Genomic DNA, 14451 nt, shown 5'->3' on the forward strand with positions numbered 1-14451 from the left:
CTGAGGCGCTGCCGTGGTGGTGCTGTTGTTAGCTGAATAATGGTCCACCTGAGGCACTGCAATGTTGGTGCTGTTGTTAGCTGAATGATGATCCACCTGAGGGGCTGCCATGGTGGTGGTGTTGTTAGCTGAGGGATCGTCCACCTGAGGGAGGTTGTAAGGGAGAGAATGAAAATAAGATTTGAAAAAAGAATTGGGAGGTTGAAGGAAGACCAGCTGGTCTGCATGAGCAAAGACTAGAGAATACCCAAGTTCCCCATCGAGGGAGAGACGATGCGTCGATAACGCTTTGGGAACGCATTCTGCGTGAGTGCGTCTGAAGCATCCATGTCAACTAGTCCAATGGCGAGAGTGAGCGTCAGGAGTGACGTCACGACCAGGAATTGATAAAAACCCCAACCGGAGCAACTCGTGTTAGCTTTCTGTGCCTCAGCAAGCGATCTGAGTCAAACCTGTCTGTCATATTTACTGTTGTCTTGTGCAAAGTTTATATACTATGGCTAAGCAACTATTCAAACCGTGTGCTTCTCCCTGCCCGCGTTATTTAACGGGTGGGGATACACACGAGCTTTGTGTAGTTTGTTCGGGAGTGGAGCATGCGTTATCAGCCTTCGAGGAGACTGATTGCCCGCATTTTGAGAAGCTTTCGCTTCGCATGCTCCGCTCCTGCTTGTCATTCTTTGATGAGAAGAGCGGCGAGCCTCGCGCTCCTCAGGGTGCAGGACCCGCTTCTGCCGAGGCAGAACGGAGAATGCATTCCTGGGGTTCGCAAATGGATCTCTCAGCGGGGTTGGAGACGGGTCCGAGGGCTCTTTCTCTTCCCTTACCTGGGAGATCCATAGCTCAAACTCCGGTGTCGGAAGCCGGCCCCGCGGCTTCTTCCGCCCGGGGGGAGAGCCCATTGCTTCGTTGCTCTAGCTCCGAGGAGTTAGATGTAACGGGCAGTGAAGGTGACACAATCAGGGGGGAAGAGGATTCGCCATCTCTTTCCCCAGCATATGAGGAGTTGGTTGATGTATTAACACGAGCTGTAGATAAATTACATATATCTTGGCCATCTGATAAACAGAGCGCTCGTCCTAAAAGCAAATTAGACGAGCGTTTTCTGTCTTCTAAAACATCGCCTACATCACGGGGTCTCCCTTTTTTCCCTGATCTTCACAGTGAGCTGTCTAGATCGTGGAATAAGCCATATTCATCACGTCTTTTCAGCCCTCAAGTGCGCATTTATTCTGATATAAGAGGGCTGAAAGAAAATGGTTATGAAGCGATGCCCCGGGCGGAGCAGACACTCGCGAGCTATCTTTCCCCTGGTTCAGCGTCATCTATTAAGAACCCGACTTTGCCCACGAAGCCTTTAAAGATCACATCTAATTTAGTGGGTAAAGCTTACACAGCAGCAGGTCAGGTTGGAGCTTGCCTTCACTCGATGGCTTTGCTTCAGGCTTATCAGGCTGAGCTGCTGGGGGAGTTAGATAACAGTGAGGGAGTCAGCCGTGACGAAATTCGCGAACTTCGTCAGGCTACGGATTTATCTCTCAGGGCGACTAAAGAAACAGCACGTGCTATTGGTGGATCTATGGCTGCTTTGGTTTCTACAGAAAGACACCTTTGGCTTAATCTTTCAGATATTAAAGATAAAGATAGATCTTTTCTTTTAGACGCTCCCATTTCTCATGAAGGTCTGTTTGGTGATGCTGTGAATGAAGTGGTTGAAAGATTTCAAGAAAATAAAAAGCAATCTGAAGCTTTTAAAAGTTTTCTCCCTCACCGTTCTAATCCTGATGCTGCTGGGCATGCAAGGCAGCCCCAGCCATCATGCTCCTCATATCGTGTTTTTCAAAAAGAGAGTGTTGCGTCTCGCGCTCCTCCTCAAAAATCACGGGGACCGAGCCAGCACTCACAGCCAAAGCAATCTAAGCAGAAGCCGGATCTGAGGACCGTTCTTCTCGCTAAGAAAGCTTCGGCTCAGAAGAAAAGCCCCCACGCCAAATGGGTCAGACCTGTGAGGGCAGCCCCAATCGAGACGGTGCGGTGTACACCTCAGTATACGGTGCCCGTCCGGTCTCGGTGCTCTCATGGGGCCGTCCTGCCAACCCCGCCACCCTTGGTGCCTCGGGGCGCAGCGGTCTCCAGCGGGTCTCTGGCTCACTCCCTCTGAGGGGGGTCCAAGAGCAGTTAGCTCGGGTGGTTCCTGCGCTTCGGCTTCAGGTCCCCGAACTAGCTGTTCAAATTACACCAGAGGCCAGCCTCGAGAGGCTGGTTCCCTTAGTAGAATGTCTGACAGAATGGGAAAGTCTGCCGAATATATCTCAATGGGTCCTGCAGATAGTAGAGAAGGGTTACAGAATCCAGTTCGGTTCTCGTCCCCCACGCTACAACGGGGTGTTGCTCACAGTAGTGCATCCCGAGCAGGCTCTGGTCATGGAGCAAGAAGTGAAATCTCTTTTAGCGAAAAATGCTATAGAGCAGGTGTATCCTCCCGACAGGGCATCGGGTTTTTACAGCCGTTATTTCATTGTTCCAAAAAAGGATGGAGGGCTGCGTCCCATTTTAGATCTTCGTCTGTTGAATCGTACAGTTCAGAAATTAAAATTCAAGATGCTGACACTCAAACAGATCGTGACTCAAATCAGATCCGAGGACTGGTTCGTCACAATAGACCTAAAAGATGAGTACTTCCATATCTCCATCCTCCCTCAGCACAGGAAGTTCCTAAGGTTTTCTTTCGGGGGCAAAGAATACCAGTATCGGGTACTTCCCTTCGGTCTAGCTCTCTCACCCCGCACATTCACGAAATGCGTAGATGCAGCTCTGGCCCCGCTCAGGCTGCAGGGCATACGTATTCTGAATTACCTGGACGACTGGTTGATTTTAGCAGAATCAGAACAGTTGGCGGTTCGGCATCGAGATGTCGTCCTCGCTCATATGCAAAAGTTGGGTTTGAGGCTCAATACCAAGAAGAGTGTGCTATCTCCATTACAGAGGACCACTTTTCTTGGGGTGGTATGGGATTCGGTCACGATGCGAGCCCGCTCATGTAGCCAACATCCTGGCAGCCACTTCGGAGCTAAAGCAAGGCCAGTCACGCACTGTAAAACAGTTCGAGAGATTGTTGGGTCTCATGGCAGCAGCGTCCAATGTGATCCCCTTTGGCCTGCTGGGCATGAGACCTTTACAGTGGTGGCTCAGGACCAGAGGGTTCTCCCTTGGTCATATGGAGAGAACACTGGTTCCTGTCCCAGGGTCCGGTATTGGGAGCTCTTTGTCATCGGGTTACCATCTCGACAGATGCTTCCCTTACCGGCTGGGGAGTGGTAATGGAAGGCCGCTCAGCTCAGGGTCTGTGGGAGAGCCATCATCACTCTTGGCACATCAACTGCCTGGAGATGATGGCTGTCTTCAAAGCTTTGAGGCACTTCCTGCCAGACCTGAGGGACCATCATGTGCTGGTCCGCACAGACAATACATCGGTGGTCTCTTACATCAACCGTCAGGGGGGTCTGCGCTCGCGCCCACTCTGCAAATTAGCGCACCAGATCCTCCTGTGGTCTCTGGGGAAATTACGCTTTCTGAGGGCGATGTATATACCAGGGACTCATAATATTGGAGCAGACACCCTGTCGAGGCAGGTGCTGAGGCCAGGGGAATGGAGGCTTCACCCGGAGGTGGTGGAGCTCATATGGGAATGTTATCTTAGCTTTGGGTGTGGCCTCTGAGGGGGCACAACTCATAGAGAGTGGTCTCTCAACTGAGGTTGTGGAGACCATTCTTAGCTCCGGAGCTCCAGCTACGAGGAAACTTTATAGACTCAAATTGAATGTTTTTTCTTCTTGGTGTTACCAACATCAGTGTGACCCCGTCCACTGCTCTGTTGGCTCAGTTCTTGAGTTTTTACAAGACCGCTTCGCTTCTGGTCTATGTCCATCCACCTTAAAAGTTTACGTGGCGGCCATCTCGGCTTTCCACGCCCCAGTGGGTGGTGCATCTCTGGGTCGAGACCCTCTTATCTCTCGTTTCCTTCGTGGCACCTTGAGGCTGAGACCTGCAACTCGTTCTAGAGTGCCGGCCTGGGACCTGGCTATAGTTTTAGAAGGCCTTTCTAGGGCTCCGTTTGAACCCCTAGATTCGGTCTCTGAGAAGTTTCTTTCGTTTAAGACTACTTTTCTCCTTGCTATTTCGTCCCTTAAAAGAGTCAGAGACCTTCAGGCTCCCTCGGTTTCTCCCACCTGCCTTGAATTTGCACCTGGGATGGTCAAAGCATTTCTCTACCCGAAGCAGGGATACGTCCCTAAGGTACCGACCGTTGTTCCGAGACCTATTGTTCTGCAGGCTTTCTGTCCTCCCCCGTTTGCATCATCGGACCAGGAAAAGTCCAACCTCTTGTGCCCGGTGCGAGCATTGGACACTAATGTTCATCGGACTTCTTCTTTTCGGAAATCCGATCAGCTGTTTGTTTGTTTCGGGTCACCTAAGATCTTCCTGCCACTAAACAGACACTTAGTAAGTGGATAGTTGGGGCTATCCTTCTTGCCTATGAGTCTTCTGACCTACCGTGCCCTTTGGGGGTCAGAGCTCATTCTACTAGGAGTATGGTGGCCTCTAGAGCCTTATTATCTGGAGCCTCTCTTCAGGATGTTTGTGATGCGGCAGGCTGGTCCTCGCCACTCACATTCGTCAGGTTTTATAGCCTAGACCTGGACGCTACTCCCGGGTCTCAGGTTTTTAATTCTAGAGGCGTTGGGTTTTCTGTCTGACACTCAGGCACTTGTATTATGGCGGTTTGGGTATTCTCGTTCCCAAAGCGTTATCGACGCATCGTCTCTCCCTCGATGGGGAACGTCTCGGTTACGTCTGTAACCTCGGTTCCCCGAGAAGGGAACGAGACGATGCGTCTCCCTGCCATACTTCCTTCGTTCCTGTGATCGACTTGCTTCGGCACTGTCGAAGCTAACACCGGTTGCTCCGGTTGGGGTTTTTATCAATTCCTGGTCGTGACGTCACTCCTGACGCTCACTCTCGCCATTGGACTAGTTGACATGGATGCTTCAGATGCACTCACGCAGAATGCGTTTCCAAAGCGTTATCGACGCATCGTCTCATTCCCTTCTCGGGGAACCGAGGTTACAGACGTACAGACGATTTGTTACTCCTTTAGTTTGAATGGTGTGAGGGACAGTGAATGGGCATCTGGAATTTAGAAGTAGCTATAGAGAATTATTAGAAAACATGGAGCTGTATTGATGATTGTTTGTTTATTTACTTATTAAGCCATACCAGCATATGTGGCTATATTTCATGGCAAAAATCAGTTAATATATAAATCCATCCGTACACAAGTCTGTAATACATACGATTCAAGGGGGAACCATTTAGAAAGTTTAATTTAACAAGCCTGCTTGTCTTCCCTTATGAAACAAAAATATATTGCAGTATATTGGAAAATATCATGTAATATATTAGGCATATATTCTTATATATATTTGTTTTTTCTAATATATTGCAATATATTGAAAGCGACAATCATTTGTATATTTTGTAATATATTATATAATATATGTATCATCAATATATTATTAAATGTATTCAAATATATAAAATTTTAGAAAATAAAAAGGGAAAATAATATATTACAATATATCACAATATATTTTAAGAAATATATTGCTAAATATATTTTCCTTTCGTAAGGGTTTGGGCTGTGAGCCGTATTTGCTGTAATCAGCTGAAATGAAGGGTGTAGGAATATGTTGGGATGAAAGGATGTTTGTGAGTGTAGTTTTATGAGCAAACTGTGAGCACAGAGAAGAGAGATCAGGTTGAGCGAACGCAAGTGGAATTATGTCTTGCCTGCAGAGGGGGCGCTGCGGTTTGATGGAAAAGTATGCGATCGGTACGATGAGAGGTGAACCTCAAGTATCGCCTGTGATATTGAATCGAACAGAGCGCCATCCAGACCAGGCGAGTCCAACTGTCTTTCGAGGGAAGGAGACTAGCTGTGCGGTGTGACGTGGCCCAGTATATATGGTTTTTTTTAGAAGTCAGGTGATTGTTTGGGGCGTGCCCCTGCTTCGAACTTTTGTTAATAACAATTAACTCCATACAGCAGACCCAGGAAATCAAAATAAAACTAGTGATAACAAGATGCTCTGATTGCTTTTTGTTGTAGAATACGATAGAGGATATATTCACACGTTATAGGATCAAAAATTATGGTGTATAAAATAGATTTTTAAGATAGTCAAAAAAATTGTTGAATAGTTTTTAAATAGTTGGAAAAAAAATTACGCAGCAGCAACAAACAGGAAGTCAACATTTCACATATTGTTCAAACCCTGCCAAGGAAAGTTCAAGCTTGCAGAGATTAAGATGAATAGAGGTGCCTCTGGTGTAAGTTGTAGTTGTTGGTGGACACAATCCGTGATACAGGCTGCTGCTCTTGCTGCATTGCGGCTACGAGGGACACAAGCAGCACAAACAACCATGCAGACAAACTCCCTAAGGAGATAAAAAGGCCTCATTCTTAAACATAAAATTTCATCATCGGGGGTGCACATTGTCTCTTTAATTGTGTACTGTTTGCACCAGGCATTACTCACGTACACAACCAGTCCACTCGCTCTGCTTTTCCCTTCTTGCGCACTCCTGTTCATCCGTACAAGCGATAAACCGTTCAACTCCACCCCAGCGTCAGGAATATCCTGTTGCAGTCATGTCTCCATAAGTACCATCAGACTGGAAGTGCGCTACTCAAAGCATGCTTTAGAGTTAACTCGAAGTTTCTCCATTTTGCTCTGGAGAGATCTCTTATTGCACAATATAATAGACGGCAGGGGTGGCCTATTTCCCCAACGCTGAAGATGCTGCTGTATCCTGCCTCGCTGACCTCTTTTCCTCAGTCTCCTCTTGTGTTCAGGTTACAACCTCACAAGATCTGGCTGGTCCAATGGATAAGGTTGAACATATTAAAGCTCAAGCAGTGCATCTCTGGTGGAACAAATAGGCATCCATGCTCCCACTCCTTCATTGGCTGTTTGGCACCTTATAAGAAATCCTGACACAATACCTCCCAGGCAAACAAGTTGGACAGTCATCGCCATGATATCCGCACAAAAAAAAAAAAGTCACAAAAAGAATCACAGGCACAAATCGACAAACAACTGATGCAGTAGAGAAGCACAACTGGAAGATACCTTTCTTTTTAAGCCCTGTATAGTTACATTTGGTTTGGAAGGCAAGGCCAAGACAGAGGCAGGTCAGAACCATGGGGTGCAAGACTGGACCATGGTGAGAGATTAGATTCAGAGACGGATCTCAACCTCTGCACAAACAAAGAAATGGCTCATGCTATCAGTCATGCAATGGCTGTCCTCTTTGTTACAGAGAGGCATCTGTGACTCACAGAAATCAAGGAAAGGGCAAAGCCTTTTTTTTTTGGTTGCCACTATTTCACCTCTTGGCTTATTCAGCAACACACTTAATACTGTCATTGATAGCTTCTACGAGGCTGAGAACAATCAATAGCTTTCAAATAACTGATCCTAGTGTGGAGAAAACTATTCTCTTATTTGCATAAATTGCTCGAATCAAAGAGCTCCAGATGCCAAAATTAAACTTTATTGGTGAAAACAACAAAGCTGAGATGCCAGCTGCACATCTGACCATCCTTTCAAGTTTCTCTGTTTTTATACAGTATCTTTAAAACTTTGAATATTTAAACACATTCAAAGATGATATATTCTGAAGATACTGAATAAACTTTGGTTAAAGACAAAAGTGCTAAGTTATTTCTATTAGTGACACTTTTATACACCGGAGATGTGAATAAAACAGTGTGACAGTTTACATGAAACTGCATTAAACAGAACATTTTTCCCTTACATAAAGAAAATATTTCCTCATATAATAACAAACAATAAATTAAATCATTTGTTGCATATAGAACATTTTCTGAATAATATTTTTGTTAATATGTTCCAACAGAGTAATACATAAGGATTTGCTACTTTTTATATATTGAAAAATATGTGACAATGTTTACTTATATACTGAAATATATGCAATTTTATATTCAATAATATCGTTCATAAAACATAGATGTAAATTAGAGGTAGAACGGTTCAACATTTTCATATTTTGGTTTGTTTCACGGTTTTAGAGTCACGGTCTCGGTATGGTTGCTATGGTTGTGCTATGTTTATGGAGAAACTATATATCTATCTATTGTAATTACAAGCAACAGCACAAATAAATACAATACAGTAAATATACCAATAAAATAAACAGTGATTTTCAGTTTTTTATTTATTTAGGGAGGTCTAGCATTAGTTTTTAGGTACAGAAATTGAAAAAAGTAATCAAATGTAAAACAGCATCACATATTTGACTGTATAAATTAAATATTGTTCTTTATTAACGTTACAAAAGCTTTTTATTCAACAGCAGTGAGTGATTTCTTTGTTAGTGCTGTTTGATTAATATAAAAAAAAGTGCTGTCCCTTTAAGAGAATGCACTGATGCAGTGCACTGATACAGTAGGCCTATGTTTAGCTGGCTATGTCTGCTGTAGTGTACTTACCAAAATTGGCATTTTGACATAATTTTTGTGAGAATTTGTCCATTTTAATTAATCACTATAATTCAGACAAAGCTTATTTTTGCGCGTGTTCTGAGGTGGGTTATCGGACTACGGATGAGCGCATGCACAAATCTTTACACTGCACATGCAAGCTCTCGTCCCCTGGCTCTAAACTGACAAAGGTTGAATGAATTTAGTTTAAACACAGATATCAACGTGTGCTGTTCAGGTCTCATCTGTGTATGACAGAATAAATGACAGCTCATATTCCATCAAAAGGCATTCACATAGAACATGAGTGCGTGGTTTGGCCACGTTTTTCTATGTCTGGGAATCCAGGATGCGCATGCATCAACAGAAACATATATTAGCTGAAACCTTGTTGTTTTACAGGTTATTTATAGCAAACCATATTACAAATGCATTGTCAGATTTAAGTTGGTCCCAGCACATGCCGAACCGTGTGTGGTGAACCTAACGGTTCGGTTTTTTTTTTTTTTTTTTTTTTTTTGTGAACCGTGCCATCCGTAATGTAAATGTAATAAAATATGGTATTGTGTGTGTGTAGATATATTGGAACTTATATGTACCATACATTCACATATGGAAACATGTATGTATAATTATTTGTACTCAGTTATGACGAAAATATATATTGTCATACATGTATTTATATTTATTCATAGTACATAAAGCACACAATTATGTTATAAATGTCAAATCCCATTTTTTTACCCACCATGTTGCCATGACTTTAACAAGGCATCTAATTATCTAAAATTACAAAACTTCTTATATTTGTTTTAGTAAATCTTTCAGGTATCTTTTCTTATAAATCATCATACATGTTTTCATATACCAAATGTGTATCTATGCAAACAGTAAGATATGTTCCTGGATCAACATCTTCTGATGATCCTGGATCAACATTATTGTCCAGAAATATAGACTTAACCCAGTGCCTACCCCTAAACATAACCCTACCAATAATTTATTTCTAAAATCAGTTGGAAATGACAGCTGATTGACAAAGGTGTAGAAGCACCTAACTATGGTTTTAAACCTAAAACAGGTATTTCATGAAAAGTTCAATTTCAATTCTGATTGGTTGATTTGAATGTTGATCCAGGAACATGTTGTACTTGGTGAAATCACGCTCGCCGTTCAGCTTTATATAAAATCAAGTATTTACTCTTTGATTATTTAATTAATTGTTGAGAAATTAATTGAGTGTTTCATTAAAGCTATTACATGTAAACATTTTATTCATTGCTATATGTGTTTTTAAACACACACACATATATATATATATATATATATATATATATATATATTTGTGTTTTGTATCAATATGCAGCCACATGAATGAATATATTGCAATATACCGAAAAACATAAGCATGAGTTTCCCATTTATGGGAATGTATTAATATATTGAATTATATTTTCCAGTATATTTCCATCTGTCTGTGTAGATAAACTAAACCATCTAGGTGTTAAAACATTCCAAAAATATATATATTTTTATTAAAATCACTGGACTAAAAAAAGCTTAAAAAGATTTTTCGGTGTTTATCCAAACACCATTATCAGTTATAAAAACAGGAAGTTACTCTGGCAAATATATCCAAAAAAATGACACATGACCAATAGACCTCTAGAGTGAGCAATCATATTATTACGAGATTAGATGTGTAACACATGCCAGAGTAGATGGTGTTACTGCTCCCCCTGTATCACATTTAGTGGCCGATCCCTACATGTAGGAAGTGGAACAAAAACTTTGGCCATGTATAGTGGGGCGAATCCAAGCCACTGCTTCAGATTTGTGGACGATACATGGGTGAAGATTAAGAGAAGGGAGGAGATTGATTAAGTGTCCTGATGGCACCGCACATGGCAGCCGAGGTGCTTTGTTCTCCAGTTGTTTTGCTGTTTTTGTCATTTTTTCCTGGTTTTTGTTTTTCATACTCAATACTGCTGAACATTCGGCAGAACATGCCACAAAATCTCCGATCAGTTTTCATTTATTCTGATGTTTTGCTGAACGTTGTAGTTGGTGGAGCAGTGGTGCTGATCAAATGCTTCAGGAAGCGCAGACGGGGGAAGACAGCTGGCTCACTCATCAAGCTCAGGAAGCTTGATTTTGAACGCTTCCTAGCATTGCCTAGCATTCATCTGGCAAATCACTGCTCTCTACCCAACAAAACGGACAAACTTATTCTGTTCTCGTGGACAAATAAGGATTTCTCAGTTCTGCTGCTCTGTCTTTCACGGAAACCTGGCTGAATGAAGCCATTCCAGACAGTGTGCTCCATCTGCCTGGCTTTCAGCTGTTTAGAGCTTTTACCTCAATGAAAGGTGGTGTATAGATGTGTAACTGTGTAAAAGAATATGTGCTGTCCTGATCTAGAAGCACAAGCTGTTCTATTCGTTGCAGGAGTTTCACTCAATCATTCTTGTGAGTGTTTACATTCCTCCGCAAGCGCATGTGAGCTCAGCTTTACAGAAACTTGCTGATCAGATCACAGAGACAGAAAGACAAAACATCTGGACTCTGTTTTAAGCATTCTCTGGGAATTTAATAAAGCAAAACTTTCCCATTAACTACGAAAATACGGACAGTGTGTTACATATCCCACCAGAGACATCAAAGAAGTAATGCTGTTTATGCTGTTAAGTGTAGTGAGGAGTGTGAGGATTTATACATAGTAGAAACACAACATCCGCTTTATCGACGCATGGTGCAGCATAGATGTATAAATTCTTCTGAGCAGGATCTGGCAGTCTTCTGCAGTCTACAGTTGTCATGACCAAGAAGTGAGAATACTAGATAGAGAAGAGAGGTGGTTTGAAAGAGGTGTAAAGGAAGTGAATCATGTAAAGGTGGAGCCCCTTTGAATAGGGGAGGGGGTTTGAGACCTCATCTGCCCCATGCCTATGCAGCCGGTTTTTATGAGTATATCTTTATTACTGCAATATGTCGTCATTACGACTGACTTACGATTCAGTCATTTTGAGCTCACAAAACAGATGCTCTTTATGAGGAGGGAACTTTGTGCTATTTATTTTGACAGTACCTTTAGAAGATATATTTTAATTTACATGGAGACATTTAGCATGTGTTAAAACAAGGCTAATGATGTACAATTAAATATAGTCTTACCATTAGACACATGTCATCACAGTACCATGCGCAATGAGTAACAATGAGCAAGAAAACATGTGATATCCCTGATATGATTACTTATTATTATCATGATTGTATATTTTAGTAAATTCTGCCTTGTTCACAAGCATTGCATAATTTATGTAAATGATCATGATAACATCTGATTGGCCGTAATAAATGCTTCATGTTGTATTGTTGTCTATTTGATAAATAAACTTGTCTCTGTTCATCAGCTGAGAGACCAGATCAATCAGATGTCTGATCTTTTATTAGGCTATATAAAAACACATACTTTCAATGAACTTTAATTTTGTAAGTCACCTATAATTTTTAAGTTATTATTTAATCAATGCAACCCAACTGCAGTTTGATTGATATTACTTGGAATAAAATAAATAAATAAATAAAATAAAATTTGCTTTTCTTGAAGCTCAGATTTATGAATATGTGGTGATTTTCGCTTTAAGCCGTCTGTCTGCTGTAGTTTTATGTTTAGTATCCTCTCATTTCACATTATACTATAATATTTGTAAAATATTTACAGTGAATATATACACATTCACAACATTACAAACCACTGAGAGATGAAGTGAATAACATTGATTATATCATTACAATGGCATCTGTAAATAGGTGTGATATCTTAGGAAGCAAGTATGTAAATCTTTTCTAATCCCTATTTAGATATGTCTTATAAAATAAAGACCCTGCAAAAGATGTCAAACATTGATGGGAGGTGATAAATCATAAACATTGTTTATTTTTTCCATTAGAAATAGAAAATTCAACCACATTGAATTGTTGGAATAGATCTAGTGTCAGATCTTTTTGTTATTTTTGAGTAAATCCTCTTCAATATGTATTTCAGTGTTTTCTCTACTAATTGTCTTTTTTAACGAGTGGTTTTGGCTTGGTGCCGCTGGTGTGAATAGTCTGCAGTGATGCTGAAGCGTGTGTGTTTTCGTTGTGTGCTGCAGGAGCAAAGGCAGCTGACCCATGAGAACGTCCAGAGGAAGCAGGCGCGCACAGGAGAGGAGCGAGACGAAGAGGATGAAGAGCAGCCCAGCGAGAGCGAGAGTGAAGACGAAGACAATGAGATCATATACAACCCCAAAAACTTGCCGCTCGGCTGGGACGGAAAGGTGCATTTAGATCTGTTGTAGTTATTTATAGTGTTCATCAGAGATTGAATCAGAAAACTGTTTTGTTTTTTTAATTCAAATTAGACATTCAGATAATACTCCAAAAACATAATAAACAGTAGTGCTCATTAAGACTTGGGTCTTTGTACATAACTTTTCTAGTATTTTAACTCTTCACTATTTCAAACCTCACACAGCTCTAGTGTTAAAACACTTCTAGTGCGTCATTAACCTTGTCTTTTTTTGTCTTTAGCCGATTCCATACTGGCTGTACAAGCTGCACGGCCTGAACATCAATTACAACTGTGAGATCTGTGGGAATTACACGTACAGAGGACCCAAAGCCTTCCAGAGACACTTTGCAGTAAGTTTGCAAGAAAAATGATCCTCCTCCAGCAGATGTATCAATCAAGCAGGATCTCAGTTTACAATTAAGTCAGTGATTTTACTGACATTTAATGCAGTTTCCAGATGTTATCTGGCACCTTTAATGAGAGATCTACTCTTATAGTAAAATAAAATATCTGCTAGTGTCTTACACAGTAGAGTATAGACAGAAATGTAAAAGAACAAGTACGTGTAACTGGTTTGGTGTATTGAAAAGCCTATAACAGCTGTGGTGTTCCCGGTTTTCTGTGTTGCAGGAGTGGCGTCACGCTCATGGCATGCGCTGTTTGGGCATTCCTAACACTGCCCACTTTGCCAACGTCACCCAGATTGAGGACGCAGTGTCCCGTGAGTACAGTAATTCATCACAGATATACACAAACAACCCAGTTCATGCAGTGTATAGTATGAGTTACTGTTCATAAATGATCACACAGCATTCTTCCATCTCCAGTCATGCTGTTATTTAACTGCTAACAGAATCAACAGTTTTGTTGTAGTTGGACATTTCTATCCTTCTGCTCAAACTCATGACAGTATTAGCTATTTGTTGGTACAAACAGATAATATTTTATTTTATTTTTTTTGACAAAATGAACATCAACACCAAAAGTTCTCTAAAAAATGGTCCTAATGGTATCTGTTCTCGAACTTAAATGTATTTTTCTCTGTTCTCTGTATAGTCTGGTCAAAGCTGAAGTCACAGAAAGCATTAGAGCGCTGGCAGCCGGACACAGAGGTGAGTTCTTCTCAAACACATTACACTGAGTGAAGTCACATTCAGCTCTGCTCCAACTGAAGCATCTGCTTTAACCAACATTCATCAGCTGTTAAACTCTGCTTCAGAGGCTTGATTTGATCCTTTTGGAGAGAGATTAGTGATTAGTGAAGATTTCAAGCTGAAACATCTTCAGACTGGATGTTTGTGAGTTCAGAGAGAGAGAAAATATCTGTATATTTTATCTTGCAGGAGGAATATGAAGACTCCAGCGGAAACGTGGTCAACAAGAAGACTTATGAGGATCTGAAGCGACAGGGTCTTCTGTAGCTCAACAAACAAGAGTCTGAACACACAAAACACTCACAGCGTGAATACTGAAGCAGAAATGTGAAAGAGTTTCGTCCTCTTGTGTTTCCCACAGTTTGGGAGGAATTTGATTTGTCTTTTTGAAA

General features: G+C 41.6%; 2 protein-coding genes across 3 annotated transcripts in view; both read right to left on the reverse strand.

Moving 5' to 3' along the window:
• LOC127979279 (tripartite motif-containing protein 16-like) overlaps window positions 1–14451 on the reverse strand; it is a 79665-nt gene that overhangs the window by 11347 nt on the left and 53867 nt on the right. The window lies entirely within an intron of this gene.
• The window catches only part of LOC127979277 (tripartite motif-containing protein 16-like), a 29936-nt gene that overhangs the window by 11347 nt on the left and 4138 nt on the right, over window positions 1–14451 (reverse strand). The window lies entirely within an intron of this gene.

This window comes from Carassius gibelio, chromosome B19 (genome assembly GCF_023724105.1).
Source record: "Carassius gibelio isolate Cgi1373 ecotype wild population from Czech Republic chromosome B19, carGib1.2-hapl.c, whole genome shotgun sequence".
Lineage (NCBI taxonomy): Eukaryota > Metazoa > Chordata > Actinopteri > Cypriniformes > Cyprinidae > Carassius > Carassius gibelio.